A 5,874-nucleotide genomic window follows, 5' to 3' on the forward strand; every position below is an offset into this window, starting at 1 on the left:
TATGAAAGGTTTTCACCTGTGCATTCTAAAACAGATTTTTATTTATTTTTGTGTATCATTGTTTTTGAATTATCCTGCAAAATGTCGAAAAAATACGACTGTAGTACGGAACCCTCATTGCGCGAGTCTGACTCGCACTTGGCCGGTTTTTTTCATTTTGAGGTACTTACGGAACCCTAAAATTGAAAAATATTTGTCGTTAACGCCATTGTGCCGTAGCGGATGGGTTGTGAGAAGATAACAAACAGACAGACACACTTTCGCGTTTATAATAAATCGATTTCCCCCTTTATCAATTCGAGTTCCCAATGCATCGCCGAGAACATTCTATTAAAAGGGAATTTCAAATTGAAAATAGATCATATCTACTGCAATATGATTAATTCACAAAGAGAGGTGCCGCGTCTACATCTTAAATCTCACCTTTGCCTCAAAGGTAACCTCGTCGGCGGAATCCTAATAGGTTTTTGAGATCATCGATAAAGTGGAACCGATAATGCCCGTCTCGATTTCAGCTCGAGATTAAATCGATTCACTGAATTTATAATGATTAATGATATTATACTCCGGTCACCACGCTGTTTTCGTTTTGACAGCTTGATATAGTGTTGTTCCAATCGCATCATTTTTAGGGTTTCGTACCTCAAAAGCAAAAAACCGGCCAAGTGCGAGTCAGGCTCGCGCAACGAGCGTTCCGTACTATAGTTATATTTTTTCGACATTTTGCACGATAATTCAAAAACTATGATGCATAAAAATAAATAAAAATCTGTTCTAGAATATGCAGGTAAACCCCTTTCATATGATACCCCATTTGATATAGTATCATAGTTCACAAATTGAAAAAACTAATTAATTCTACATGAACGCATTTTAATTTTTTATTGTGATGTAACCACAAATTTACGGTTTTCGGATTTATTACTTTACTTGTGCTATAAGACCTACCTACCAAATTTTATGCTTCTAGGTCAACGGGAAGTACCCTATAGGTTTTCTTGACAGACACAACGGACAGACGGACAGACAGACAGACAACAAAGTGATCCTATACGAGTTCCTTTTTCCTTTTGAGGTATGGAACCCTAAAAATCGAGAACCAAACTAACTTACGTTTGTATGGAGAGCGCTGTGGAGCGTGCTAGGGAAACTTCTCTTATAGACAGACGCATGATCAGTCTTTACAGGCATGAATATTATGTTAAGTGAGTACTAGTCTTCTATCACTCTCAGGGATAAAATCCGGAACGAGGAAATTCGCAGAAGAACAAATGCGACCGACATAGCTCAAAGGATTAGCGCGCTGAAGTGGCAATGGGCAGGCCATGTCTGTCGCAGAACCGATGGCCGATGGGGCAGACGTGTTCTGGAGTGGAGACCGCGTACCGGTAAGCGCAGTGTGGGACGACCCCCAGCCTGCTGGACCGATGACCTGAAGAAGGTGGTGGGGAGCGGATGGACGAGGAAGGCGGAGGACCGTGTTTGGTGGCGCGCTCTTGGAAAGGCCTATGTCCAGCAGTGGACGCAAACAGGCTGATGGATTGGATTGGATTAAGTACTAGATTAATGGACGGGGGTATATTCAATGATATTAGAAGAAAAATAGGTAGATAGGTTACTTATATCAAATTCGATGTTTATTAATGGCACGCTGCGTCAGCGCCGAAAGACTCAACACACATAAACGCATAGATAGTATTTTAACCTCACACAACAGAGAGTAAAGGACGGTGAACTAATAACCTCAGCTTCAGTTGCGCACGAAAAAGAGACGGTTATATTTTGCACTACCTCGTCCTGCACAGAAGAGTGGAAGAAGGACGGATATATGCCTAATAATGCGAGCGTAAAAGAGACGGGACGAGACGGTAAACTAGAAACTCCAAAGAAAAAAAAACAGTAAAGTCTTTTCGGCTAATGCCGATTTATGCCTACACTGTAGTTGTATAGTAAAATAAAAACCTTATACTGTGGTATTTAATATATTACGAACTAGCTTTTTCCCGCGGTTCCGCTCGTTTTTAGGGTTCCGTGCCCAAGGGGTGCCAACGGGACCCTATTACTAAGCCTCCGCTGTCTGTACGTCCATCTGTCAGCGGGCTGTATCTCGTAAGCCGTAATAGGTAGACAGTTGAAATTTTCACAGAATGTATTTCTATTGCCGCTATAATAAAATAATAAAAATTAAATTAAATTAAATAAAGGGGGCTCCCATACATGGAAAAGAAGTCGAAATAAAATTACTAAATTTTACGCGGACGAAGCCGCGGGAAGGTAGGTAAAGGAATAAAATGTGAAATGAAAATATTTTTTATTTTTGAAAATATTTACTATTACACAATCTACATACCCATAGCCAAAATTCCCTCATTGTATGAAGAGACCCAGCAGTGGACCGTAAAAAGATGTTAGACCATAGTTAATTTATCCTTCCCTAAAACAGGAAATATGCACACTATTTGAATTGTCAATACTCAGAAGAGACCTATCTGTTTATTTTATATTCTTTGATCGGAAACTTTAAAATACGTACAACGATAACTTGATACGTACTTATGGCATGTGACATAAGGTACAAATTGCAATGAGTTGCATTTTACACGAACGTGCACGAGTTTGTTATTGTTAAATAAGTGAAAAATACGAATTATATAAAAGAAATAGTTTTACTTACGAATGAAATGTGATTCCTTGACTTTTGGAAACCTTGCTTGTGTAGTTTGTGCGGAATCTCATCACACACGACGGCATTTTCGGTTGTTTTGGGAGACGAAAACAAAATACACATTACTATCAACGACGTCATCGATAGCGCGACGCCAGCGGGCGACTGAGCTCAGGTTTGCTAATTAGCTTAGTTTTAACGTGCCACTTGCGGTCCGCGTATAACGTATCTACCTATTTTCTTCTAATATCATTGGGTATATTGCGTAAAAGCGAATGCAAAATCATCCATAATATCGGATATTATATTAATATGAAATTGAAGCTTTCAATGCAATGAATAAATGTGAACATTTCATGACAATTTCAGTGTTTAATGTGTTTTCATATTAATGCTGATCAACTATTAAAGTATTGTTTACGAGCTATTTATAAAACTGTTTTATAAACGCAACAATCATGACCTTCTGAGCTAATCAATTGTGGAGCTGCTCTTTGTATGTTAAAGATCTGTCGAGAGTAACCCCAAGTTTAAGAGCCTCAATAGCTCAACGGTTCAAGCTGCGGACTGAAATTCGAAAGGTCGCCGGTTCAAACCCCACCCGTTGCACTATAATTATTGTCGTACCTACTCCTAGCACAAGCTTCACGCTTAATTGGAGAGGCTATGGAGTTGTTATTTATAAAAACGGCTGATAACCTCTGGGTCAAACCCTCCGACTTTTCGACCTGGATGAAGGCTGGAGAGAGTGAAAGGAATTTGAAAGTCCGGCAGCGCATATCCCCGATCCTTCTAGTACGGAACCCTAAAAACATAAATCCACGCAGACGAAGTCGCGGTAACAAGCTAGTGTTACATGTAAAGTTAACTTCCATTTGCAGAATTTAATTAGGTTTGTGTTTAATTCGGCAACAGTGTACCTTGTGTAGTAAATTACATATTATTATAATGGCAGAGATTTCGAACACCAGTGCAGTCGCGTTAAATTAATGATTGTTATTTGCATAATAAACTAGCTGACCCGGCGAACTTCGTACCGCCTAACAGTCGATTCTTTATTTTTTTTTTTTTTATTACTTACAATTTTTTAAATTTTTCTCTCCGTAAGAACCATCCTCGTACTTCAAGGAATATTATAAAAAAAGAATTAGTGAAATCAATCTAACAAATCTAAAAATGTATAAACAAGATAGCAATAAGCAATCGAAAAATGTTAATTTCAGTTTATAAAATTATCTAATGAATATTTTAATAATTTTTATCTGTTCTACAAATATCCAAAACGCATGATAACACAAATATTTTAGTAGGTACTTAGAATATAAAAAAATATAACAACCCATCAAAGAAAAGTAGTTTAAAACTGTGAATTTTATCTACAAAACCATAAAAAGATGTTACGACGTCTTATTTTTATGGCATTTTTTTACATATTTTTTGCTCCACCGTTGCTGGCATCTGACAGTTAATTGGTCCCAAATTTATGAATGTCACTTCTCTATCAATCTATTTTTGGAAACGGCACCTTAAGTTGCAAGCAGTAATATACTCTAGGGGTGATAGAGTAAAGTTGATATTCTGTTAAAATGTGTGTCAAAAAGTGTGACCCAGTGGTTATCAGCTGTTTTTAATAAATAACAACTCCATTATTTTGGAATATGTTTCAATTATATTTTATTTAGCTATAAAATTATTTATTAGCTTCTCAGTTTTTACCCGACTACGGCAAAGCCAAAACGAAGGGTTATGATTTTAGCAGTGTATGTATGTATGTAGGTTTATATTTATACAGGGTGTAACCAGAACGCTAGCAAAAACTTAGCGTTAATGTTATACTACCTAAGCACAATCCAATACCAATAACCATTTGCTTCATTTTGTAGTTTTAGTGATTTATTATTTTTCACACCCGCAATGTATAGCGTGCAAAACTCGGGTCAATGCCCCACCTACGACGCGGCATTGACTCCGAGTGACCTACTTACGTAACGTTCGTTGACCTCTGGCGTCAGTCAGATGTTTTATTTGCAATCGTATACTTTTACAAAATTATAAGATTTTTTAATTATTTTTTTTCGCGTTTTTTTTTTGTGGTATCATATAAGTAATCATCAGTACTATCACCTGTCTTCGTTTTTTCTAGCTTTCAGGTATGTATATGTATGGTAGCGCCTAAACTACTGAGCCGATTTTGATGAATGAAAAAAAAGGGAATGTACCTATCTAAGTACCTACTAAATGTTTTCAGGGTTAATGAATGTTGTGAGTTTCTGTACCTATTCCACCATAACTTCTAATTGCCTGACCAGATTTGAACATAAGAATATGACGTATCTTTAGGATCATCATTGGCATTGGCTAAATTCAATATGGCGGTTCTATGGCGCCATTTTCAAATGAGAATTTTTTTATTTTATATTTAATTTTTTGTCAGGACTGTCGTGTTTTTAATTTTTTTAACTACGGCTTATCCTACTTCCATACTTCCATACTAATATTAATGTGAAAGTGTGTCTGTCTGTCTGTCTGTCTGCTAGCTTTTCACGGACCAACAGTTCAACAGTTCAAACGATTTTGATGAAATTTGGTACAGAGTTAGCTTACATACCGAGGAAGGACATAGGCTACTTTTTATTCCGGAAAATTTAAGAGTTCCCACGGAATTTTTAAAAAACCTAAATCCAAGCGGACAAAGTCGCGCGCATCATCTAGTACCTATGTCTAGTAGGTACTTATTATAAAAGTGATGTATGTACGTTGAACTGTCACAATGTTAATCCTCGCCCCGTAGTCTCGTAGAGGCAAAGTAAACACGGAAAAAACTCCGGTTTGTTTTGATACGCCGCCTCTGCTTGTTTTCTTTAAAAACATATTAATTCAGCTCTTAGTGTGGACGCATTAGCGACATTTTCTCTTAAGACTATTTGTCTTGTCGCCGTTCATTTCTGTTTTGAAATGCCTTCATAATCATGAACGCATCGCGGGCTCACTACTAAGATACTCTGTGCTGTGTGACTACTGAGTACGAGTCTCAGAATGAGAAGCGTTCAGCCATAATTAAGTCAAAATCAAATCAATCAGCCTGTTTGCGTTCACTGCTGGACATAGGCCTTTCCAAGAACACGGCTGCCCCAGCGGCCATCGGATCTGCGGCAGACGTGGCCTGCCCACTGCCACTTCAGCTGGCTAATTCGTTGCCATAATTGACA

At 37.7% G+C, this 5,874-nt stretch overlaps 1 long non-coding RNA gene across 1 annotated transcript; it reads right to left on the reverse strand.

Annotated features, from left to right (window-relative positions):
• Positions 1-2,294: 2,294 nt before the first annotated feature.
• LOC138402356 (uncharacterized) lies at positions 2,295-2,919 on the reverse strand. Its single transcript, XR_011236754.1, has 2 exons — positions 2,675-2,919; positions 2,295-2,434 (listed from the first exon to the last, which is right to left on the reverse strand). It is a non-coding gene; the product is annotated as an uncharacterized lncRNA (long non-coding RNA).
• Between the last annotated feature and the right edge of the window lie 2,955 nt (positions 2,920-5,874).

Source organism: Maniola hyperantus, chromosome 5 (genome assembly GCF_902806685.2).
Source record: "Maniola hyperantus chromosome 5, iAphHyp1.2, whole genome shotgun sequence".
In the NCBI taxonomy this organism is placed as follows: domain Eukaryota; kingdom Metazoa; phylum Arthropoda; class Insecta; order Lepidoptera; family Nymphalidae; genus Maniola; species Maniola hyperantus.